The sequence below is a fragment of the Python bivittatus genome, unplaced genomic scaffold (assembly GCF_059951505.1).
Source record: "Python bivittatus isolate LINGU-HERP-01145 unplaced genomic scaffold, Pbiv_v1 ctg000590_np1212, whole genome shotgun sequence".
NCBI classification, from domain to species: Eukaryota; Metazoa; Chordata; class Lepidosauria; order Squamata; family Pythonidae; genus Python; species Python bivittatus.
In genome coordinates, this window is record NW_028277086.1 from 17,170,824 (window position 1) to 17,198,637 (window position 27,814).

A 27,814-nucleotide genomic window follows, 5' to 3' on the forward strand; every position below is an offset into this window, starting at 1 on the left:
TCTATCTATCTATCTATCTATCTATCTATCTATCTAAACATAACAACACCAAAACAATGAAATGTGCATGATGACATCACAACATAAGCTCTGCTCTTTCACACTTATGTTGAGATATTCATGAAAGTACACAAGGAACAGAATGTGTGCTGCAATATTGTAATACATGAATTGTCACTTCATCCTTTGCCCCTCCTGTAGACTCCTATGTATATATAGCTAAGCTGCCCCCAAATTTGCAGGGAGCCATGGAATTGGTATGGATGTCCTTTAAGGACAAGGAGGTATTAGGGACATTTGCAGACACATCAAGTTATGAAATCAAATGTTAGTTTTGGGTGGAGAGGACCTCCACTGGAGAAGTCCAAAAATAAACCCCACTTGCATATGCGACTACTGATCTTCAAGGCACTGTTTCTATCACCAAACATGTCACACAAACCAGCAGCCTCAGGAAGAAATTATTTCATGATTGAGGGAGAGAAGAAACTTGCAAACATTCTAATATCTCATCAGAAGCATGCCAAGAAGGAGTGGAGTGTGTGTATGTGTGTCTGTATCTGTGTAAAATCAGGTCAGAAATGAATATGCTGAAATAAAACTCATTTGGCCATCTGGAATCCTGAATAATAGTTTTATAGTTTTGAAACAGGTCTCTTTTTAATGGAGAAATAGATTTACAAGCATATAACATATACAACCACAAACACCCTCATTTATTAAATTAAGAATCAGAAAGTGATGGCCTGGAAAATGAAAGAAACTGTCTTTAAGAAAGGTGATTTGTGGAGAAAATGGCAGATTCTGAGTCAACAAGTTTAAGACTTGTTATGTATGTGTGTAAGACCTGTATGAAGGATGAGGAATTTCCAGCCTGTAGACTTAATTTGCTCCACCAGACCAGCCTATCCTGCCCCAAACTCCTCCCAAGTCCTCTCTTGCTAAAGCCATGTCTGCAAGGGATCCAGCTTGAGTTGACTACAAAAGCAGCTTTGTCTTGAGCCTGCCTGATAATATGTATAATGGCTCTTGAAGAAGAGATATAGTCTCTATCTCTTAACTTCCACCGCTGATATTATCAGAACTATCTAGATTGGGAGGAGGGAAAAATCTCCAGCTTTAGGCCAGGTTTACTTATGCAGTTCTGATCTATGTGAAAGACAACAATTGATTGGTTGGTTGGTTGGTTGGTTGGTTGCTAATTATTGAATGGATATCCTGCCTTTCCTCTGAAAGCTCAAGGCAGCATATCTTCACTGTCCCTATAATGACCTTGTGAAATTCTTTAGGCTGCCTATCCAAAGTCACCCAAAAAATAGGGTACCTTGAACCTGGGTCTCCTAAGTCCCATCCAACAACTTGATCAGTATGCTATGTGAAAGGAACATTGCCAGCACTGGTTAACTGTAACTTTCAACCACCTTCCAGAAATATTTGAGTATCATAAAGCAGCCATTGCCAACATGGCATCATGGAGAAGTCTAGGAACCTTGGTTACTATACTGGAAAGCCATCACATCTACTGGAATGTAATTACCATGGGGGAAATGTGTGCCAGGGATCTTGCTGATTGGAGAATGTCCTCAAAGCAAGCACTATGCCCCAGCAGTGTCTTGTGTAGAGAATAACATCATTGTACATTCAATAACATCTGACAACCTGTGACAGGTACAGTTCTGTTTCCATATAGCCCACCAAAAGCGGGGTGGGGGGGAACGAAAAATGTCTTGCCTCCTCAAATCACTCTGCCAAGGCAAACATAAAAAGAAAAATAAAAAGCCTCTGCAGGAAGATATTGCATGACCTTGTTGAAATAGCAGTGTACTGTCTTGGCATATTTATCCTGTGCCAAACAACCAAGCAGGGATGTTGAAGGATAAATATGGCCACTGTTGCCATAAACATTGCAAACGTGTCACGCAAAAGTGTTTCCCCCATCACTGTTGGCAATCACTGTCATGATCCTGTAGGTAAATGGATGATTAACTTCTTTGGCATTTTGCTTGTCATTGAATCAGACTATATAAACCATGAATCTTGTCGCTTACAGCAAGAAATATCTTGCTTCAGAGCTGGGGATAGCTTTTAATTGTTGTCCAGTGCAGCCATTTTCCTATCAAATGAAGATTCTCTTTGTTCTTTTCCAGTCTCAGCACTGGTAGTAAGTTTTATGTTATAAGAGGATTTGAAGAGGAAGATGCTGTTTTGGGGAAGGGACACCAGGTGTTTTTTTGTTTTTTTTAAATATCGGTTCTATTAAGAATTTTCTTTATGTCTATCCTAAGTTCAAAAGCAACAACTACCAGGTAAGTCTCTTCCCCCCTCCCCCCCCCGCCTTTAACTGTCCATAGAATTAGTCGTTTTGCAAAACAACTCTCTCTCTCTCTCTCTCTCTCTCTCTCTCTTTATATATATATATATACACACACACACACACACACATATACATATACACACACACACACATACATACACACACACACACACACACACACACATACATACATACACAGCAGCATCAATGGGGGTGGAGTGAATCAGCAAGATAGGTGGTGAAGCATTGCATACACTCCAGGAACTTCTCCCATCTTGCTGACCCCATCCCACCACTGATGCTGTGGAATATCCCTGTCTTGCATTCTATAAGTAGTGATGTTCCATGCCATAAATGAACTTTATCCAAACAAACAAACAAACAACTTTGTAACTACATGTATAGTAATAATGTATTGTTAAAGTATATTGTTCCCCTGTGATCTACTATTGTGCTATTAAATAACCTTCTACAGTTGGAAAATATATTACATAAAATATATACAATTTATTTATAGAATGCATAGGGCCACCCAATTCAAACTTTGCAATTCCAGGCAGTGTACAATAACAAGCTAAACAATTCCAAGTAAAATGCAACCAAATGTTAATAGGGACTCAGGACCCACAGTCATGTCCCCTCTTTGGACGGAGGTCAGGATCTCACATTTCTAAGGGCCGGTGCCAAAAATGCAAGAATGTACTGCATCCTATTTGCCCATCTTTTGAAACCATATCAGTATTAATCATTATGCTTTTGCAATGTGAATATTTTATAAATAAGTAAACATCACATAGCAGCAGAGGATAACTAAAAAAGATAAATGTAATTCTTCTGGTCCAATAATATCTGTGTGCAAGCACATTTGAAGTGTACCAATGGGGAATGCCTTTCATAAATTGATTTCCCCCCCTTTTGGTGAAATATAGCCAGCCCACATTCAGAAAAAAACTTTCCATTTGCTTACTATTCAGAACGATAAGAAATTCTTTAGTGGTGGGGAGGGGAGGTTTTCTTGATTGTCTGATTGTAGGAGCAGTCTAAAAAGCATTTTATTAACAAGTGAAGGAGCTAAGAACACTTTTTGATGAAGACTCTAAGCTAGTTTGAAAGCAGATCTAGATTGCTATGTTCCCATGAAATCAGCAGTGGCACAGATTTGAACTGTTTTACTTCTTGTTCCATTGAAGTGTGGTTGAGAGCTATGCCAAACAATGTTAATGTTATGGCTCCATTTTCTTATAAGAAAAAGGAAATGCAGCCTTGCTTCACCCAAAGACTTAGCTTCTGAGATTCAGGTCCTGTAAGGGGAAACTCTAGCTTGACAGCTTTGCAGCAACATCTAGTGAGCTGATAGAAAAAGGAAGAGGGATGAAAATGCTATGACTTTTGCCAGTCTCAACTTTCCATTCAACATGGCATGAGCAGTGTGAAAATCACCAGGCTGCTAGTGTCTGTGTGTCTTCCTCCCTTGGGCACAGAATGGAGGTGAGGGGGCTTCTATTGTTGTTGGCCTTGGGGTGAGATATCAATTTTTGCTTCTTCTCAGTATTTCATGTTGGCTTTGTAGAATTAAGGAGTAGAAGGCTATCTTAGAAGTCATGTGGTCCATCATCCTGCTCAGTGTTTGGTGCAGTGATGTTAAAGAGGAGAGGCAACAGACCTGACATTTTACCTCCATCGTGAACTTATTTTGCAAGTAAGTATTTTCAGCTATAACATCTTTGGCACAGAATACTAACACTATATCATTTGTTTCTAATTTGTTTCCCCAAATTTCTTATTCAAAAAGTGCTTCTGACTTTCTACTTCACTCTTGGGATGCAGAAATTTGAAGGCTACTGCTTCTCCACTTACTTGAAGCCTCCCTGGCTGTCCATATAACCTGATCTGACAAAGCTCCATGCGAAGAGGTCATCCATGATTACGAGACTCCACAAAGGGAGGCAGGACAAGAGATCAAGTGAGAAAGCATGCACATCATGACCCACCCTCCACCTAAAAAATGTGATTTAAGAAGTTGCATCAGACATCAGGACCCAAGTACATAATGGCTGGATTTGCCTAATTATATCATTGCACATGTGCCAATTTGCACAAAGTATAATTGTGATTTGCTGGGATACCCATGTTCTTTATCTCATTTCTTGGGATTTAACTGAAATCCGGGAAGCCAGGAAGACCATTGGAGAAAGAACTGGACAATGAAATAGAGCACATCCATGAATTCAAGAGTAGACACGTACAGTATGTTCACACTAGAATATTTCACCCAGTTCATCAGAGTTTCACCAAAAGATTCTTCTCTTTGGGAGATTAAAAAAAAAATCCATGAAATGTAATTAGAATATTAAAAAAAGAGAAAAAAAACATGGGACATTTTGAGACCATGGGAAATATTATTTATTTTACAGGGTTACAATGAGGATTACAACAAGATCACATGTCTGAAATACAGTGCATAGAGACAGTAATGGGATCCAACATATATTGTAAGAGAGTTATAACAGCAAAGATGATGAATTATGAAGCAGCTATTCTGATTAGAAATTAGGCACTGGATTGTGTCCAATATAGGATTAAAGGTGTTTAAGCATATTGATTTATAAGGCTAAATTGTGCTTGATTCTGTGTTGTATCCTGGCCAAAGGATATCTTTCCATTATTCTTTTCTGGAAATATTGATTGGTTATAAGAATTTGCAAGCTGCTGGGAAGTGACATCAAACTTCGTTGTGAATTTTTCATGCTTAAATTTTCCTGATGGCCAGTGGAATGGGGGAAGGATAGGTTTTTTTAAAAAAAAAATCATTTCGATGCATTGGTCAACTCCAGCTCTTTCAGTGAAAACCATTTTATAACTATCACAGGAGTCCAAATGACTTGTGTGTTTACTGATGACACTTTCAAATCGATATTGTGGTGAATCTTCTGTATAAAGATGTTACAGAAAGGTCAGAAAGACATTATCTGCATATTATCTTTTAAAGTTAGTCCAGAAATAATAGAGTTAAATCAAAATGCTGACAAGTTCAATTTATTATGTACTGAGGGGGGAGGGGGAAATCCACCATATAAATGCTTACACACACGTATACACCATCACTCTATTTCCCTTTGGAATAATCAGTTCCATTCAAAGCACTGAAGGACAGTAAGAACTAGTAAGCAAAAGAAATTAATGACATAAAAGAAAAGCTAAATGTAACTTATACCAGCACCATTCATTAAATGTCTCCATACCTTACTCTCCTTGAAATCCATTCTAGCTTCCAGCATGACCATATACTAATTCATACTCTGCCTTTTGTTCTTTAAACTTCTCACTTCTGTCTTTTTGAGGATCCCATGAATTCTATCTAATGACAACATTACTGGTCTTTTCCTTTCACTCTTCTTGTATCCCTCTTGTATCCTTTCAAATAGAATTCTACCAAACCTCTTCTTCAGAACATTTAACAAACAAATCCTCCTAACTTTCAAAGAATCCATGTGAAATGGATCTTGTTATTTGTTTTATGGTTTTATTGATTTTATTTGATTATGTCTCACAAGAACTCTTGGTAAGAAACATGAAGAAGGACCAAAGGTCTGTCAGAGGGTGGAAAACAAAGGCAACAAATCTGGGCACATACAGAGATATTCTACTTACTAAGGTGCTTTTTATTGTTACAGTTCAGAAATGTCTCCCCTTCACTAGTATTTCTTGGAAATTAAATTGTTGGATGGATCAGGTGGGGTTACACATGCATGACAAGACATCACCTAAAAATATACGAAGAAGCCTTTATTCATTCCTCTATGAAATCTCTGATCCTTGACTTTTATGCTAATAGAAAGGTCATCACATTTCACAATTTTCTGAACATTATGAGATAGTACTTTATAATTTAAATGTATTAAAATGCGTGTGTGTATGTATTTATCTATGAATATGATGGAGCAATCAATTTAATGTTAACATATCATGAAAGGAACAGGATGGACCTTACTGATTATTAATTCTGCCACAGTTGTAAACAGTTCTGGTTTTCTTGCTATATCGGAAATTAAGTCAGGTAGCAGCAGAGAGAAACAAAAGATGTAAAGATCTGGAGATATTTCAGTGTAAACTCAAACTTATTTCTGGCCTTATGCCTCAATTCTCAATGATATACCTTCATTCTCCAAACAGTCTCTTTGGTTAAACTGGTTACTTTTCCAATCTTTTGCAGTTATTTTTGGACTTGACAGCTAGAATTTCTAATAAGACCACAATGTTTTACTGAACCATCTGAAAAACTATTTAAAACCCACTTCCAGCAGAAATTGCCATGAACAGATGTGGTTTAAATTGTTCAGTTATAATATTGGCTTTTGCCTGCAAAATGGAGTGGAAACTGCTGACCTCAAATTAGCACTGGTACGAACAAATAAAAAACAAGGAAAACTTGCTATCTTATTGTTCATTTTAGTGTTTTAACAAATTTTGCTTGACTGTAGCTTACTACAAGAATTCTCAATAATAGCAAAAGAGGATCTGTTGGAGGGTAGGAAGTAGACATATCTGGACAACTTTTTTACTATTACAGTGAAAATAGAATACATAATATGTCCTTCAACTTTCATAATACAGTACCTTTATTCTGTAAATGTACACATATGAGTTCTGATTATACTATCTTACTTAATATTACAAGACTTACTTTCAATTTTATTATCTCCAAAGCTTTCTTGCTTGCACTCCAGTGCTAGCTAAACTTAGCCCCTGACTTTCTTACTTCTCCTTAGTCTATTTGTAATCCCATTACTAAATCAATTTACTTTCTTACATTAACTCTCCTCTGAAAGCAGGTTGGGTTTACTTTACCTTTCTTACTTTCTTGGCCTTTTCTGAGGAGGAGGAGAAAGGGGGGAAAACTCTCTTCCTTAAGCCTTGGATCCTGTTTCTCAGTTCCTTTACAATATGAAGCTGTCTTTCTCATGACCTTTTTTCAGCCCTGTTCAGCCCCTTCACTTACACATTCTTTTCATCCAGAAGCTGCTGCTGTGGTTACTGTTGTACTGGAGATCCTCTTTCCAGTTCCATCATATTCTACCTTTTCCTTGGTATCTTTGGTCACCTGCTACTAAAGATGATATCTCCAGTAGACAATGAAGAATTTTTTTAAAAAGGAAAACTTATTTCTGTTATCAAACCTGCTCTTCATAAGCCTTATACTAGAAGGCAAATGTGCCTACCCACATATGTTCCAAGGAAGCTAGAATTCTTCCTGCTGCTTACATGTCTCCCCTCATACATCTGACATCAGAAAAAAAAAAAAAATCTAACCATTAGGCTTTTAGGGAAGACAACACCCTCTCAGCTATGTCAACTTGTCCTACCACAGGATCCATTTAATGTACATTCTATGTCACACCATAGTCCATTGGTTGCATTAGGAAGCTCAAAACCATGAACAGGAAGACAAGAACCATCCCAATTTTTACTCCATAGCATCTGATGTTTAAGGTATGCTACTTGTGATTGCAGAGGTAGTAAATTATAATTGTTATTGTTCTCATCATCATCATTCACTATTATACTACTGTAACATTAACCCAATACTTTCAAAAGACTGGGACAAATAGTCTTTTATAATTTTCTTATCGGTTTAGGAAGTTCGGCTATGCTCCTGCAGTTAGAGATGATTTTTATGTAAACATGGACAGATCAAAACAAATTCTAATTAGACAGTGATTGCCTGAACTTGATTCGTTTGGATGAAGTTGAGAATCATGCAAACTTATCTCTCAGGTGATCGTAACTCCATCAAAAAGCAGCAAAGTAATCAATGTTGAAAATTCTTAATTTAACATGTTATGTCTATTTCTCATGTTGTGGAAACTGGAGAGCAACCTGCTGTTCAAAATACAGGTAGTAGAGATGCATGGCATTCAGATCTGTAAGTACTGTTCTCTTCAATAGTCTACTGTATAACTTTGCTCTAGAGACTGTATCCATGTTTCTGAACAGATTAAATTTATCTTAATTGGCTTTACCATCCCTATCACTCCTTTAATCTACAAGTTGAAGAGTCTGGATCACAGGACAGAAGGGCATTATTTTGTCTTGTTCAAACCTTTTCAAGAGTTTTAATGAAGTACTTCTCACTGAAGACCAAAATAAAAAACAAGGAACATTCATACAATCAGCATCAGATAAGAAAGGTCATTGAATATGAAACTGCTATAAACTCTAAACATTTAAAATGCTGAAGGATGATGACATCTTAAGTATAAAGTCTTCATGTATAAAAGTAAGTTACTAGAAGTCCAATGCAAAAGTTTGAAAAAGGTGCATAACCCTAGAGCCCCAGGAGTGTAATAAACCCTGTCTCTTGGCTTTGCTGACAATTATTTATAAAGTTCGGCTGCTATGTTTTATTTTTATTTTATATTATGTATTTTATTGTTTTTACTTTATTGTAAGCCACCCAGAGTCACTTATGCTATATTAAATAAATAAACAAGCAACAAACAGATAAATAATTTCCATCTCTGAGACAAATCTAGGCAGATTTTTATTATGATTATTTTTCTTTATAACCATAATATATATCCTGTAGATCAGGTCCAAAGATCCAGCATATTATTCTTCTAGTGGCCAATCAAGTTTTATTTTTGACTCTTTTTTCAGCAGTCACCTTTTTTCACAGCAAGTGCATATAGTACACATTATACACACAGTTAGGATTTATTTATTTTTTTTACCCTGGTGAGGATCACTTGGATTTAAATGGGACTTGGAATTTTCATTCCCATTCCCACCATTTGCACACATGTTGTTAAGGGATGTGTAAAAGCTTCCAACCTCAAACCATTTGATCTTGAAATGGCCATTTCAAATGTTCCAGGCTTGAAACAAAACACATGTTCCACAATTCAAGGTTTTGATGAATCTGCTGTTTTGTTCTAACTTCAAAACAAAATCATCATCATCATCATCATCATCATCATCATTTTTAACCTAGCCTGACAGTTTGTCAACAAGGAGATGTCATGTCCTTACTGCTACAGTATTGGGTTAAGTAGGATGTGTTCATTGTGGTGCTGTTATGATGTGGTAATGCAGGAAATATTGAAGCCATACTTGGTTTTGTGAAGAACCATTCTGGAGCCAGACTTTGCTTCTGCAGGAAGGGATGTGGAGATCACATCAGCTGGACTTTGATTGCCTGAGGTGATGCTGGTACTTCCAGAATATATCTGGCTGATTTCCTATGAAGCAGTCTATGCACTTCCTTCTGTGTTAGTAACGCTTTACTTTCACTGTATCTTTAGTCTTAGTTTAAATCTCCTACTCAGGATTCCCCACCTAAAATATATCCTGTTTCTTATTTGAGGAACCAAAAAAAATCTTTCAGTCCGATGATGCATGTGTACTGATGCTGAAAACACTGGGATACTGTTTGAATAACAGTCTTTTCCTTCTTTTACAGCTTTTTCCTTTTCCTTTCCCCTGGATTAGAGCCAGGTAACTATTGGAGACCACTGCACACTGCACGGAGTTGGGCATATAAGTAGCTTGATTGCAGCTCCCAGTGGGTCATGTGCAAGAAAACTTTCTGCATAAAGCTTAGCTGAAGACAGCCAACAAAATATATGGACTATTGGCAACATGGGTTTCATCTCAAAAATCTAAATGTTGCCAGTTAGTACTTGGTTGGGAGGAAATTCCAGGATGGTAGGCTAGACTGGGAATCCAAACAAAACAGAACAAAACAACACCTAACCTTAACATTGCCATGAAATTATCAGCTGTTGAGTTCAAGGGAATCTTTACCTTTTTAACTAAACTATCTTTCTTTCTTTTTCTGATCTATTCAGCTTCTCTCCTTTTAACATTTCTCACCCTTTTCCCCATCTTTCTGCCCTCTTGATTAACCTGTTGTCCTCTGGCTAACTATTCTCTTTGATCCCATCTTATCTGATTCCTGGTTAATATTTTTGCAGCTGTTCTCCAACAGTTATAACTGTCTTTTTCCATATTCTGGAAATGTGGGCAATAATTGGAGAGAGAGTGAGAGAGAGAGATTCTCCAACTATTACCCAAATTTCCAAAATATGCTTGGCCTACAAACTCTAAAAGTGTGCTGCTTATGCCAGTTGTCTTGACTTTTTCTCCATTAATATTGTTTTCAATGTCATGTAGTCTGGCTTTTGTTCTCAGCACTCTATAAACACTGTCTTCAGTAAAAGCATACTTTATTGACTGCCAAATGTAGTGGTATTCATTTCTTGACCACTTCTGAATGATGATCACTCTCTCCTCCTTTCTTGACATTGTGTAGTTATGCCCACACTAAGAAAAAATAAATTCAAGCTCAAAATAAAACACAACACAATTATGATTGGATTTTTTTAAAAAATATATATTTAATATTTGGGGGCAATAAATACATAAATATTTAATTAATATTTGGGGGCATCTTTAGTAGGTTTTTAGAGGGTTTAGTAAAAGAAATTAAACATATTTGGAATAACTTAATCTGCAAATAATTAACAGTTATTTTTACCTTTGTCTACTCCTGTGGTGAAATACCTTTTCAAAAGAGGGGAAAGGGAAAAGACTTTTTAAAAATAACAATTTTAATAAGCAAGAGGTTCAGACTTAACAAAAAAGGAAATAGTTTGATAAAGCTGGCAAGCTTTAAATTCTAGCCAATTTTTTTACAGAAGACACTTTTATCTCATTCCTTCCTTAGTAATCTCAGGAAGCTGCCTTACCCTAATTCAGGTCATTAATTCATTTAATTCAGCATTTTAAGCACCAACTAGTTATGGATCTCCAAGTTTTGATCAGGAGTCTATTTGCTTAAGATGTAAAGGAATAACTTGATACTTTTTGCTGCAAAACACTTTCTCTACCAGGAAGGTACAATCAGGTCTGGTAATACCATATGGCATCCGGGGTTTTCATGCCAGGGTACCAGCCCTGAGGAGGTCCTATCAAGACTCTTGTCCTGCACCTCCCTTTTAAAAAGGTTTGAGAACTTCAAAGGAAAGTAAGCTTTTACTCTGGTTGTGCAGATTTCAATGGTCAAAATGGCTAAAGCCAAGGATGTCATGACATTTCTACAATTAGATATTATTACACTCTTCTGTGGAGACACCTTCTTAATAAATACAGGATTACAATATTAATATGGTTTATCCACTTACAGTCCTAGAGGAGTATTAAAAGCAATACTGAGGGACTTCCTGGGGAAGATGGCAGACTGAAGACAGTTCCATGTAAAGCAGAGCCGACATCTGCAGACTTTAATAAGGAGCCAGTTAACCTATTGACTCCTACAATCCTCTCTGGATAAAAGAGAGAGATGGCAACATTGCCCAAGCTGTTTCTCCTTACAGTTGTTCCTTTTCCTCATAGAAAGATCACAAGACAGTGACCTCAAGTGGTGGTGGGAGGAATCAGGAGATGGTGGAATTCTCCACAATTGCTCAAGCCACAAACAAAGCCTTTCTTTTAAGGGACACTAAGTTCATAGACTTCCCTTTCTAACTACCTTCTAATTGCCTATTAACTGTTTCAAAGAAGTTAGACACCTGCTAAGTGACCAGGCTGGAAATAGCTGTTGAGTGCCTTCAGTCCTTAATATAAGAGTATGAAGGTTTATTTTTTTTCATATAAATTTTAAAAACTTAAAATAAACAACAAAAAACAAGACAAGGTTTTGGCTATAGAAAGTTTTAAACAAATTAAGGGCTCAGAAAGCATCAGAAATTGGACTTTGAATATTAAGACTCTGAAATTAAAGAAGAATTGCATGTTTGTGGGAAAGAGAAATTGTTTTTGAGACTGAAGACATAATAAGACAAGAAATTTAAAATGGTGTTTAGAGATACCTTTGAGGAACTGCATTGGAATATTGAAACAATTATGTCATCTATGTTGTGTTTTTTCTGAGAACAGTCTGTGAACCATTTTATGCCTTGTAAATAGGATTTTGTTTTAGCTAAGAGTGGAGATTTAGAATGTTGAATTTTATATATGTTAATTAACGTTAGTATTTTAGAGCTCTGTTTGGACTTTTTGCTGAGAACTGGATGTGAGAAGAGGTTACTTATTCAATTTGCCTATTGTTAAGAGATGGATTATGGGATGAAGAGTTTTATATTGGTTAAATGGGAGAAGGTGAAGAGATTATGGAATTGTTTATAATTGTCATGATAAGGGTGGGAAGGCACTTTTTTAGCAGGGAGGGGTTTGTTTTGTTTCATTTTCTTACACTTTTTTCCTTCTTTTTTTGCTTGTATTCTTTTATTGTTCTGTCTAAAACTCTCAATAAAATTATTGGGAAAAAAAGCAATATTGAGGATGCAAATTCAACTGTATGTGGATTTAAAAGTTCTAAATGAATCTCTTGCTCATTAGTTATAGCTAATCTGAGTAACAAAAACAGTGATAAAAATAAATAATACACTCTTCAGAAATAACAATATACAATAAATATTTTACCAGTACCTATTCAAAAGGAGGAATGTGACCTTGGCAGCAGTAATAGAATAGCAAATGCATTCTTGAAAATATAGTTTATTGTTGTTGTCTATATACATAGATATGAGAAATCTCAAGGGTGATGGAAGAATTCAGTACAAATCCCTCTCGTCATAACTACTGCCCAAGCTGAGATAACATTTCTTCAATATCACAGAGATGGGGGAAATCACAAGTCTTCCAATTATCTTCTGCCCTCCTTTTTTACTGCCAAGATTCTTGCTTTTGTAGAAGGCAGGTTCAGAGCACTTATGATTCTCTACATGCAGCAAAAGCAGAATAATTATCAGAATTCTGTTTAGCTATATATATAGCTTTATTGATGTATATGGGACCTAAAATGGCTTAGGTCACAGTTTAAGACTGTGTCCACAGTATGCCTTGGACAAAAAAGACCAGCTGAAGCCCTGAATGTGTCCTCCTGTTTGTCTATTATTCTCAGCTCACATCATGACCATACTCCTTTTCATCATCATTGTTGTTACTAGGGTAGTGAAGAATTTCACATTTTTCATTTTAATGTTATTTTACCAAGTCTGCATTTTTCTTCAGAAATGCAATTATTCTTCCAAGTTGCCACTTCTTAATGTTTTGTGATTCAGTTGTTCCCCCACCCACCTACCCCCAAAATATTGGGAAATATTACGGTTTCATATAATAGTGAAAATGACACAGAAAGATGTATTATGTTACAGGAAAATGTGTATTGAAAAGGGAGATATTAGGCAAAATTGCATATAAAATTAATTCAATTTCTGAAGTTTTAGATGAAGTTTTTGTGCAGATTCCTAAATCAATAGCAACAAAATGGGGCAGAAACAGGACAAATGCAACAGATAAAAGCACAAGATCCTCCAGAAAACTTTTGTATGTTCTGGGCAAGATTTTGTAAGAATATTCAGTAGAGAGTTTCTGCCTGAATCTTGAAAAAAATTGAAAAATTATGCCCGTCCTACCAGATCCAGCAGATAAGGCATGTTATGGGTTCTGTTGCCGAGGGAGCTACATTTGGCAGGCCCCAGGTGGTGGGCCTTTTCTCCTGTGGCATCTGCACTGTGGAATCTTCTCCCCCCTGAGGTGAGGTTGGCCTTGTCATTGTTGAGCTTCCACAGGTCCCTTAAGACTTGGTTATACCAGCAGGCCTGGGGACCCCAGGGACGGGGGAATTAGTGAGGTGGCTCCCTTATTTTTAACATCCCTGTATTCTCTGTTTTATTTTGCTTTTTATATTTTAATGTATTTATTGACTGTTTTTAGCTTTGTTGTACACTGTCCAGAGTTGCCCGTGGTGAGATGGGTGACTATATAAATTAGTTTAATTAATAAATAAATAAATAAATAAATAAATAAATAAATAAATAAATAGTCACTTGCTTTTTTTACCTACAGGAGGCAAGAGAACATGGCAGCAGCAATAGGAAGAACAGCACTTATGGTCAGCACCTCTTCCCTGGAAGGCAAAAAATAAGCCAACTTTGGCACCCATGATATTTTCCATCATTGCTTGCCTATTCACATGCCTAGCAACACTTCAGGTGACAGTATGATAAGTACATGTTGGCTAATGGGAATGCCTTTTGAACTGAGTTCTTTATCATTCCTTAAAAACCACTAATGGCCTACCTGAGGTTTAGCATGTCATCTGAACCCAGAAATCTGTTTCAAGTTAGTAATAACTGAATTTGAAACAATGGTTAATTAGTGGTTCCAGATAATCACATTTACCCTATGCTAATTAGAAGCAGCAGCATCTCTGTGTTTGGGTGAGTAAGTGATATCTCATTGATTAAATAAATAAGTAGGATTATAAATAGTATTGGGAGATAATAGTATATGTGCTTCCATGATGGCTACCAAAGAACACTAATTCCTAGTCTGGGCTCTGACATAGTTAAAACTTCAGCAGCAAATAACAAAGTTTATACCTTGTGATAATACATATGGGTATCTTGACTAGTCTGCAAAATTTCTGCAGTAGAAGAGCTCACTGACCCTCCCTCTTAGTGACTTTGGGTTGCTTTTCTATGCCTTAAAGGCAAACAGTGAACTATGGATGTTGTTGCTATGTTCAGATAGGCTATAAATATTTAATTTGGTCTATGGCATGATGGCCTTGTTATGTTTTGTGAGTATGATAGATACCATGTACAGCGTATTTGCTCAGGATCCCATCAAAGTAAAAGAAAAGTCAATTATAATCTATCTGCTGTTCGGCTAATGAAAACTTATCTCTCTGATTCCCACAAGATGGCAGGAATGCAAGCAATTAATTCAGACAGAGAATTAAATTTGGAGAAGAGGATGCAGTATAAAAGACATTCTTGTGAACACATATGTCTAAAAACTAATGAAAAGTGTACTTCTCTTTTGTAGGCTGTGAACTCAATTAATTTACTGAATCTAAATGTATCTAAGTCTCAACGCAGTATTGTATTATTTCAAATGGTCATGAAATATGCAGTCTTGGAGAAGCAGACATATTTTGCTTGTTTGTTTGCTTCCCTAAAAAGTGGGAAGCACAAGGGAATTTGCAAGTGAATTTTACTCATCAAGCCTGAATTAAAGGATTGATAGGAATGGCAGATTTTTCCATTTTCAGCGCTGACATAATTCATTGTTTCTAATTCACTACGACATCTGACAAGAGCAGATTTGAAATGGAAATTTATAGCCCCCAACATGCATATCATTTTACAGTTGGTTCAAATTGTTGCCTGTTTGATGTGTAAAACTATGGCAGAGTTTTGTTCCAATTTCTAGCACTAGAACAAATGCAGGGTGTTTGTTAGCCTTGTCAACTGGGGTGAGAAAAACCAAAAAAATAAAAATAAAAATAAAATGCTATTATACTTTAGAACCCAGCAATTGCTTTCCTGGACCACAAGATGATCCATGTGATCTAATATTCTGTTCCAATCTGAGCTAGCCAGATGCCTTTAGAGTTTCATAAAAAGAGCAACAAGGTCTGTCTTGTTGTTTAACCTCACCATCTGGTACCCAATAATATACCATCTCTGAATACAGAGTCGCTATATAGTTATCATAGTAAGCAGCTGCTGTAGTTATTAATCCTGGCTTATATATCCTCAGTGGATGTTGGAAATCCTTTTTGTAAAGACATTTGATTAGTGGCATGGAATTCACGTTAATGGTAATTTGTTCTAAGGTATTCCTATGGGGTATTACGAGAGGGTTGGGATTCCATCCACTAATAATTAGGGATGGGCAAATCTGACATTTTAAAAGTTTCTGTTCATCCTTTTTCCTCTCATTCCATTCCATCTCTTCATCACTTTGCACGTTTCAAAAATACATAAAGCTTCATTTATATGTTTACTTTCTTCAGATACACATATAGGCGCACAATTTAATATTATCAGTTTTGTGAACAGGGTGACTTGTTATAAGGTTGTGAATATGTTTCCACTGACATACTCATTTTTGTCAGGAATTTCAACTAACATATGCCTTTTTGTTCATATTTTTTGGTACTTCGGCAGTCTCACTGACAATTCTGAGAAGACAACTAAATCACATAATGATTTGAAAATGCAAGCTCTTATTAAAATATAGGCAGAGTACATTTTTTTCTTTCTTATTTTTCTATATTTTCTCCTCATTTCAGCATTATCTGACTAATGTAGTGCTGACTTTAGCCCCTGTGATTTCTGAATGATTGCTGAAATTACTATTAAGTAAATTAATGACACAAAATAAATTGACCTGATTTGCTTACCTATACCGATTTTCCATTATTGAAATTATATATACCAAAAGGCACACAATCAGGGTAAAAAATAAATAAATAAACAAACAGTTACTAGTCATGAAGACTCTACTTCTTCCAAAAACTCAGAATGCATTCTCAAATTTTAATTATGGGAGAAGGCTATGGCCTTGTGCCAGAACTGTGGGCTTTTCACAAAATTAGTATGAACACGGCTGCTGGATTCTTGCAACTAGTGAAAAAGAAGAGGACTTCATAATCAGGAGAACAAAAAACAAAACAGAGCAAAGGAAAGAAAAAAAAACAGGAGCCAAAATAGAACTCAGGATCAATAGACATGAACAGACCAATATTCGGAGATCCAAGAGAAAAGTATCACCATGATCAAGGATCATCAGAAGCAAGGTTTTATGACTTTTTGCATATATTTATAACTAACATTGTTTTTGCCCCTCCTCTGATCTAGTGTATTTCAAATGATTTCATGAAATTGCATTCTTCCTTTTTGTCCCTAGGCTGGATTTCCAGGCCCTATCTCTATATGCTTGAAGAATGCCTTTATTCTCATGGACCTGGGAACATTCTGGATTTTTTCACATTTCGGTCAAACAGAGCTGAGAGGTATTATGTTCAGCGGTTCTCATATGTTATAAAAGAAGAGGAACTTCTGGAGTTTCTCTTGTTATTCAGCATAATTCCAGCCGAAGCAAGCAGCTTCTGGTTTTTACCATAAGCATACCTTCATTGAAGCAATGATACTTTCTAAGCAGCTAGATTTCCTTGTCCAACTCATCTAAATCTCACTCATGACAACTATTTAATTGGCCACAATGAATGAAAGATGCTGGACTAGGAAGTAAGATTGTGCAGATTGGGTTCAATCCAATTAATCAAATCAATTTGATTTGGGAAATTAAATCCATCCAATCCAAACTGATTGGATGGATTTAATTTTCAAACATCCAGACTGGTTCTATTTGGATTGCAGATTTCATCTGCAATTGAATTGAGTTGATTTAAAGTCAAATTCAATTCCAACAAAAATAATGTTCAGTGCATGAAAAAAAACTTTTTGGTATGTGAATTGGACTGTTAGATCAGATTCCATGAATCCAGCTAATTTGTTAATTGGATTGGACACAGTGAACTGCCAAACTTTTCTTGAATCAAATTGACCCAACAAAGATTTGCACAGCCTTGATAGCTGAACCTAGTTAAGGAAGAAATAAGGCTGTACAGATCTTCATGGATGTTCTTCAGTTCAACAAAAGCTGCTTCCAAGTAGAAGCTGTTTCACAAAACAACACATTTTCTAATTCCTAAGAACAAAATGACTATGGTGCTTCATTCTGCCTGCTTTGACCAGTACTTGCCATTACTGGATTATACTTCACCCATGTGCAGCAGCCTCTTCCAAGCTCCAGTTCAGGTAATTGAAACAAAGTGAATGTTCCCATTGAGAAAAATGGCATTACCTTCCACCTCATTGAAGGGAATCATGTCATCTTTGCAGTGCAAAACTCGTTGTTGAAGTAAATCCAACCCACTTTCTATGTGCCCAATAATAAGCCATTAAAATAGATGGTTTATCTTCTGCAAAGGAATTGAAATGAACTCCACTAAAATATACTTTTTTCCTAGCCATTTTTTCAATTAACCCAAAAATTGCACAAAAAGTTTATGATGGCAAGATGAACTGTGACTTTTTTAGCTTCACTATAGTTCATTAGCTTGACTGAAGATGAAATATGAAATTTAATCTACCATACAATAAATTGTTGAGCATGAAACTGAGCAAACTCAGGGAGGCAGTGAAGGACAGGAAGGCCTGGCGCAATATGGTTCATGGGGTCACGAAGAGTCGGACACTACTTAACAACTGAACAACAACTGAACAACCAATAAATTGTACCATGTATATTTATAACCACAAAATACTTCCGTTGCATTACTCAACATTTGAAAATACTTTGGGGAAGTTTTAAGATCAGTATCAAAAAGTCTTTTCTGTTAGTTAGTTTCATGCATTCATGAAACTTGTTGGATTAACATTTCACAAGACTGAACCTGTACAATCTAACAATTTACATACACATTATGAGGGGAACTTTAACTCTTGTGTTATTGCCTCCTCATTAATAAATGACATAGGACTGACTTGATCTCCTGATCTTATTTTCTTCTTCATAAAACAGACACATTGGAACTGCACTTTGACAGCATGGATTTGGAATTAACACTGTTAACAGGCCATAATTAGAAAGGAAAGAAATACATATACTGTAAGCATTTGTAATATATATTTCTTCCACGTGACTGCCTGGAACCCTGAAGGATGTGAAAAATATGAAGGATGAAGGATGTAAGGATGATCTTACTCCACACTGAACCTATGAAATCAGGAATCTGTCCCTCCCTCCCTCCCATTTTGTGTGCTTGTGTTTGTATACATTAAAGAACTTGGAAAAAATAATGCATGAATTAATCACAAGTTCTTGCTGAAATGTTTACTGTTGGCAACATCTTACAAATGTTCATGTGTACAAAATGTGCATGAAAATTCAAATGAATTTTGGGTGGACTTTAAAAGGTGATTCCTACCTAGGAAAAAGGATTTTAAATATATGCTTGAAAAGAATTGCAAATGTTATGAAATGTTAAATACATAGATTTATTCATCCATAATCTAGGGTAATTATAATACATAACACTAAAGGTTTTCTCTTCTACTCAAGTCCTTTTGTTTCCCACTACAGCCAATCATGATTAAACTTAAAATGCATTGAAATTCATTGAAGAAAGAAACATTTCATTTTAATACTGGGAGTTAGAGTTTCCTTTCTTTCAATAACCTTTTCTTAATGGACATCAATCAGTAGAATGTGAATCAAAATTAGTAACTCACACAAATAGCAAAATGTGGGAAGATAATCTTTTTTTATCAGCAGGCCAATATATATATATATATATATATATATATATATATATATATATATATATATATTTTCTTTCAGACATTTTGTAATGCTATTTCCTTCACAGATATTTTTCAGTGAATAAACAGAAATGCAATAATCCCTAAGGCTGTTTCTACATTAAGGGCATCCACCAGATATGTCAAGATGGTGGCCATGATGGTGTGATTGAAGCTTCACCTGGGTTTTCATATGTGTTGTGCTGTCATAGCTGCCATCTTGACTCTTTTAATCACATCCTGGGGAGACCGCTGGTCTCCACCATCCATTATCATTTCTTCCAAGTAGAAACTGAAAGAATGAAAAGATCCTGAAGGGCGTTGATTTGTTTAAAAATATATGTATCTATGTGATCACTAGGAGTCAAAAACAACTTGATGGTACATAATCAATCATTCATTGTCTATGGGCAGATCTGGTAGCTATGTTGTCATGGGCCCTCTCATTGCATCTCTTTGAACAGGTATTATTAATTTACTATGACTAAGCCTCCAAATGGATTATAAACCATACCCGCAATTGCAAATAAAAATCCAATTAAAGTTACTGAAAAATGAAAACAAAACTTTTATGATCCAGAGCAGCTGGAGATATTATGATCCTATTGGGTTAACAAGTAGGAAGAGTTTGGCTGAGTGAGGTTCTAAAGTGGAAGTGTGACCTACATGATTTCCTCTCCGTTGTGGTATCCTTCTCACAGGGCAGTGGATGGAAAGGGCCTTGCAGGGAGAAAAGCAGATTTCTGTACTGGTGATCACTTGTATTTCTTTCTCTTTCTTCAAGGACCTGTCCCACAGGGCCGTTGGAATGACTGATGGAGGGAGGGAAGAACAGTCCAGCTAAGCAAATTTCCTGTAACAGTTTCGGCCTACTTCATGGATACTATTTCTCAAATATTGTATCTTGGTATACCCCCAAAATAATGGTTTTTTTAAATTAATTGTTAATTAATCAGGGTGAAATCTTATAGTTACATCAATTATGCATAGCAGCCTAATCAGAAATATGGTAAGATTGGAAAAATACAGCAACACCTAGCATTTTGCTCTGGAAATAGAGTATAAAACCTGGCAGCAAAGGGTAAAAAGTATGATGCAATAAAAAGAGAACAAATCCTTGCATCTCTTAATGGTAAAATTCCAAACATGTTCACTTCTTCCTCAACTGCCCTCCCTCCTGGAAGCCCCAGATCATTATGCTGAGAGAAGGAAGGAAGGAAGGAAGGAAGGAAGGAAGGAAGGAAGGAAGGAAGGAAGGAAGGAAGGAAGGAAGGAAGGAAGGAAGGAAGGGGAGGGAGGGAGGGAGGGAGGGAGGGAGGGAGGGAGGGAGGGAAGGAAGGAAGGAGGGAGGGAGGGAGGGAGGGTTCAGTTACAAATAAAACCAAAGAGGCACAATATGGTGTGCAGCTGAGAATTGGGATACTTTTCTTTCTTTTCTTTTGTTTTCTTTAAATTTCTTTGTCAAGAGATTGTGTGTTTATTTACTTTCCCTTGAAAATCCTGGTCTCATTTATACACAAGAATCCCTCATCCCTCGGTGAAACTTCAAAAAAAATACAAAAAGGGAAGTTTCCAGTTATTCACAGGGTTCCTGTTCCTGCCAAAGAAAATGGGGGATGCATATTTTGGTTATGTTTTTTAAATGGAGGCATACAGCTTTTGTTTTGGCAAGCTTTTCAGTAAGAACTTGATTTTTAAATATTTATTTCAAATTATGATTTGTGCACTGGGAATGTTGTCTCCTCCCCATATATTATGTCCTCCCATCACCCTCTCTCTGCCTGTAGTTTATGTACTTCTATACATATGTGTTAAATTAAACTCATCTGAACCATCAAAAAAGCAGTATCGAGATATTTTAATAAGTCATACATGAATAAAGCGAATTACAGTTGTTAGAAGCATCTGGCTTTGTCAAGTTTCTCGTCTCATTAAAATCTCATGGAGAAAATATAATAAGCCAGTAAGATGAATTGTGAATGCAATTAACAAGCATAATTAGTGGAAGGCAGTCCCAACCAAGTTGGATCACTTTAGGAAATCTTATTTATACAGTGGTGGTGGTGGTGGTGGTGGTGGTGGTGGTGATGATGATGATGATGATGATGATGATGATGATAACTTTTTGATTAAATACTTTTCACATAAAATGGATATGGTACTTCATTGTACAAAAGTTTCCAACAGCCAGAACTCCTGCAGGTGGGAAATGCAAATCATTTAATGCTAATGGATTTTAAAAAGCAGAAATTACTTTACTGAAACTGCTTCAAGTAGAGTTTCTGAATTTCATCAAATTATACCTTTTCATGAAACATGCTGCTAGGCAATAATAAACTAATTGTTCCAGCCAGAAAGGAAACCACAGGAGGAAAACCTTATTGCTTGTCAAAGGTATAGTTAGGTTCCATATCTCATACATTCTTCGGTCAAAGTCTTTAGTGTTTTCATGATCTGGCCAAATTAGGCCTCCATGGGCCCTGAAATCCAATATGTAGACTGTTACAGAACAAGCTGTGTTAATTATTTTTCTTCATCTAACTCACAAAAACTAACTGCCCCTTGCAAATGAGAATTAGAGATATAAGAATCACGTTGGAAGTTTGGAATCAGATTCAGAAGAACTCATACCATGTTTCCATTCCATGGTGTCATAATTTCAGTTGCAATGAGGGACAATAAAACTTAATTTATTTAAAGCTTATATTCCTTTCCTTTCCTTGGTGACCACCAGATGGCTATATTTCCTGAGGATGTTTGCCTGGCTGATTTGATTTTGAAGGATTGTATAAAGCCAAATTCAACATACAAAGTTATATCTGTCTTATTATCATATAATGATAGAACTACAGAACTGAACAAGCCCATTAAGGTTCTGATGTCCAACCCCCTGTTTCATATATGAATCCAAATTGAAGCATCCCAGACAGATAGCTGTTTAACATCAACTTAAACAAGGAATTGGGGAAGGGAAGGGAAGGGAAGGGAAGGGAAGGGAAGGGAAGGGAAGGGAAGGGAAGGGAAGGGAAGGGAAGGGAAGGGAAGTCTACATCTTTCTGAGTAATTAGTTCTATTGTCAAACTGCTCAGAAGGAATCTGCCTTCCAGTAACTGAATGAATTTATTGTCCTGCACCCTGGAATGACCTTGTTGTATTTAACATCCCTCTTAATCATCTTTTCACAAGGCTAAACACACCAACTTCTCTCAATATCTCTTCATTCAATTAGAATGTCATGGCAGACTTTGTCAGATGTATTGCTGAGATTAAGATATAGAGGAAATTCTGTTCTGTTGAGTTGTTTGTTTGCTTCCAACACTTTGAAACCTAATTGACAAGTATTCCAGAATTATCTGTCAGTAACTACATCTTTGGGTTCTTTAAGGTCATGCTTGTGCCATCAGTTATAGTATCTAGCCAGAGTGTTAGACTCTTTTGACTGCCATCAATATTTCCAAGCATCAGAGTCTTCTCCAAAAACTCTTGGTTCTGCACTGTGTCCAAAAAATTTAAGCGGCATTGTTTCCAGTGACCAGTGTGATTTTACTACAACTATTACTAGATGATTTGTTCTTCTCATTGTCCACAGTACTCTCAACAATGTTTACACTTCAAAGGCATTTTCCCCTTTGTTCAGCCTTTCCGATGGTTCATCTTTCATAGCTATGCATTGCAACTGGGAAGACCATAGTCTTACAATATATAATGTAAGCATATAAAGAAACAGAAGCTGAAGATCCAAAGGACAAACTTGATTAAGATATGTATTGTCGAAGGCTTTCTTCCATTTCTAGACACGTTGGTCATACGCAAACCAGACCTCAAATTAGGACACAAAGTCTACAGAAAACCCACCAACACAGACCGGTACCTACACAAAAACTCCAACCACCACCCATGTCAGAAAAGAGGCATTATCAAAACCCTCATGGATCGTGCCAATCGAATCTGCGAAACCCAATTCCTAAACTCTGAACCTAACCACCTTAATTGGGTCATTAAGAGCGAATGGCTACTCCAAAAATGAAATAAAAAGAGCCATCAAACCAAGAAAGCAACATGCGACTGAAGAAGAAAAACAGCCACCCACCAACAAAGTATTTCTGCCCTATATCAAAGGGGTCACAGACCACATGGGAAAACTGATGGAAAAACACAATTTCCAAACAATCTTCAGACCCACCAGAAAAGTACAAGAAGTGCTAAAATCAGCAAAAGACAAAAGGGATCCCCTCACCGCTGCAGGAGTATACGGCATACCATGCAGTTGCGGACAAGTATACATCGGGACCACAAAACGCAGCATCCATACCAGGATAAAAGAACACGAAAGACACTGCAGACTACAGCAACCAGAAAAATCTGCAGTAGCTGAACATGCTCTCAAGCACACTGGACACAAAATCCTATTTGAAAACACAGAGATACTGGACAACACCAACAGCCACTATTCCAGGCTATACCGGGAAGCCATTGAGATTCACAAACACCAGCACAGTTTCAATAAAAAAGAGGAGAGTCTAAAAATCAACAAAACCTGGCTACCAATCCTGAAAAATACAGCCTGCAAAAGGTCAACGAACTCAGATCAACCACCAGGACATGTGAACAGTTCACACAATGAACTTGCTAATCACCCCCAGCAGCCCCTCGTTAACAATTCAGTAGAAGAAAAAACCCTGCCTAATCCCCAGGAAAATACACACAGATGCTGACTCCAAAACAAGCAGCCACTCAGTAACCCAACCCCCCCCAGATCTCTATAAATACCCACAGAAGGGTCACTTCACCCTGGGCACAGAGAGAACTGCTCCTGTCTGTGCTCCTGCACTCTGAAGATGCCGGTCACAGGTGCTGGCGAAACGTTAGGAAACAAAACTTCAAGAACACAGCCACACAGCCCAGAAGACCCACACCAGCCATTGATTAAGATAGTTGCATGTTCCAAAAGGAAGCCTGCCACTCTACCCTTTCTGTCTTCATAGTGAGGAAAGTGTGTGTGTGTGCGCGCACGCATGCGCGTGCCTTTGAGTCAGTGTTGACTCCTGGTGATTGCTTGGAGAAGTCCCTGCAGCTTTTTGGCAAGATTTCAGAAGTGGTTTGCCATTGCCTCCTTCCTAGGGCTGTGAGAGAGTGACTGACCCAAGGTCACCCAGGTGACTTTCATGCCTAAGGCAGGACTAGAACTCATGGTCTCCCAGTTTCTAGCCTGATGCCTTAACTACTACACCAAACTGGCTCTCTTATAGTGAGGAAAAGGAGAAGGAAAGAAAATATATTTTATCTTTCTGTATGAAGCAGATGAAAGGGAAACCCTATGATTGCCAATCAAAGAAAAGCAAAGGAGACAAAGGATTTTTCCACTCTGCAGCCTTCAGTTGCTTGATTCCTGTCCATAAACTGCCTGGAAATAATTCTAGCTTAAAAAGTTCCTTTCTGGACTTCATGTCCATGATAGCCATGATGAGAGCCTGGTATTCTGTCCAGACTGCACTTCCCACAGCTTCCAATTCATAGATTTACTTGCTTCTTTATCCCTCCCATCCCTTCCAGGAAAGCAAACTCCAATTGGTTTCTTTCTAGGAATGGGTCTTTGAAAATAGGTGGTTGCAACTATTCTGTGCAACCTCATTGACTGTTTCAGCTGTCTTCCATTTTTCCCCTTCATTGGAACTTTCTGAAACTCTGCTTCTGGCATTGATTTTTTTCAAGGAATTTCTACCTATCTTGAACCCCTTTTCCCCTTAGCTTCACCTGCCATGGAATCCTTTTATGAAATAGTTACAACTGTCTATCACCAAGATAGTTAAACAAATAAAAGTTAGTGGAAAAAAATGTGGCTGCTATTGAAGTTATGACTGTTCTTGTTGAAGCTGTAGAAGGAATGCCTGGGGAGCCTACAAACATACAAAAGGGATCTTATCAAGCAGAGAAACAATGTCCAGTTGCAGCAAGGACCATGCCAATGCTTCCTGGGAAGAAAAAAGTACCAAAAAGACCCCTTGGATTATTTTCTTTTCCTGGATAGGGGAAAATATAAAATCCAATGTATCTGTTCATTGTGAGATAAGTAATTCCCTGGTCAGAAAAGAGATCAACTATCCAGTCCTTCCTGAGAGCAGTGCCCTGGACATGTAGAAAAGAGTCAGAGTTTCAACAGTGATGATGAAGTTGCCATCTTGCAGATTTCGACACACACAAACACACATACGGATGCCACTGTGCACAATCCTGAAAGCTTGGATAGGGCCTCCAGAGGTTCTCCAGAAGTTGCTGCCAAACTGATTTGAGTAATAGAAAGGGTTAATATCTAAAGGAGGGGAAGTAATCTTATTATCAGTATTCACTTAACTGAAGTTTAAATAGCTTTTTGGCCTGGCTCATCCAGTTCTCTGTCCTGGTCCCATCCACTTTTAGATTTTGGCCTTCAGCATGCTATTTTGGAAATCAAGCAGAGTCTTGGCCTTATGCATCTCAGTTGTAAACGTAGAATTGACCTAATAAATGCATTGCATATTTTGAAAATGTAGTACAGTTTTAAAGACAACAATGAATACAATATGACACGTGAAAAGCAAAAATACAATACAGAAAAACATAACTGAAAATGCAGACAACAATGAAGAACCTTAGTTTATTTCAAATCGTTTAAAAAACTAATTCCTGATATCGAATAATACCAACATTAGATTCAGCTTGTACCGTTTAAACTCATTCATTCATACTTCACCCTTCTCAAAGCTGATTTACATATTGTTCAAATGATTCACGCCAATTAATGTCAGAAAACATTCACATGGAACACTCAGTGAGTAACCCGGCCCCACAAGGATTCTTGAAAGTAATTCATAAAGTTTAAAAAGGTAGCAATATGCATGAAAAGTGCCATTCCAAAGCTGCAGCTCTACCTACGGAGGATCAAGGTCAATGACTATATTTTTAAAATATTTTTCAGAGAGAACGGGGCTTTCTTGTGTTGAATACCAGGAAATAAATTTATATATCTCTTTTGTGCAAGGTGCTGTACATTTTTTATATGAGTACCTGCATTAAAAAAAATAAAAAATTGTGTGACAGATAACTTGCATTTTGATTTTACAGATGAAGGTCTAATATTGAAAAAGAATAACTCTCTCAAAAACATCAGATAAGCCATATATTTTTTATAGCTAAGTGATGTTCATTCTTAAAGCAGAGGCTTGTGTTCTTATAGTTAATATTTTAAGTTGTCATCAGATTCATTTTAATAGCTTGGAATTTTCTTTTTTTATAGTAATTTTATTAAAGATTACAATTACAATAATACAAACTAATACAAACTCAAAAAAGAAAAGGAAAAAGAAAAGAAAAGAAAAGAAAAAATAGAAGGTGCAGAAAAGAAAAAGAGAGAAAAGAAATAAAAAATAAGAATATAATAAAGAAGAAAAATATATAAAGAAGTAATGTCCCCCTTCACTGCAAAAAGTATAAGCAATTTTAGTAACTTATCACCTTTTCTTAAAATACAACAAATGATCTCTTCTTCCCATATCCCATCTCTTATCTATAAACAAATCCATAAAGCATCGTCATTTCAGTCCTGATCAGCAAAAGTCCATTAAGTGTTACTAGAGATAACAACTTATCTATTTTAACCTTGATCATATAAACCAACTTTATATTCCTTCCTTTTACTTCTAACAATCTTGAAGTTTAGCCCTTTCAAATAATGTCCTAGAATTTGTTTTCTTCTCATTTTTTTCTTCATCCCTTCTCACAAAATTCTTCAAAGCTTTAACAAGCCTCTTTTGTAAATCCAATACAGGAAAATTAACCAGGTCATTATCTTGGTTTGTTTCTTGTATATCCCTTTTAATTATTAAGGCATCAGCCGGTTTCTTTTGTATGTCCATTGTAACATCTTTTTCCATGTCATTCATGTAGCCTGTCATTTTTAAATCCACTTTCAGATCAGTCTCAATCTTGTCAGGTAAAATGTTTTCCTCTTCCATAACATCTTTTAAACACAGTCTATCTTTAGAGGCAGCCAACTCTTAAAATTAACTTCTGGGTCCATGGTTCAAAAATATCCTTCAGTATGTCTAATGTTAAAATATTTTGCTTCATTCTGTATTTGTAAGTCAAGTTTGAGTGTTTTTCTCCTTTAACTGTAATAGTTCCTTCTAGTTCCCTCTAGTGTCCAATTTTAAAAGACTTATCTTATTAAGTTTTTTTTTTTTAAAGAATTCAAAATGAAAGCATTTTCCCATGGGAAGGATTCTTTATGATTAATTCCAAA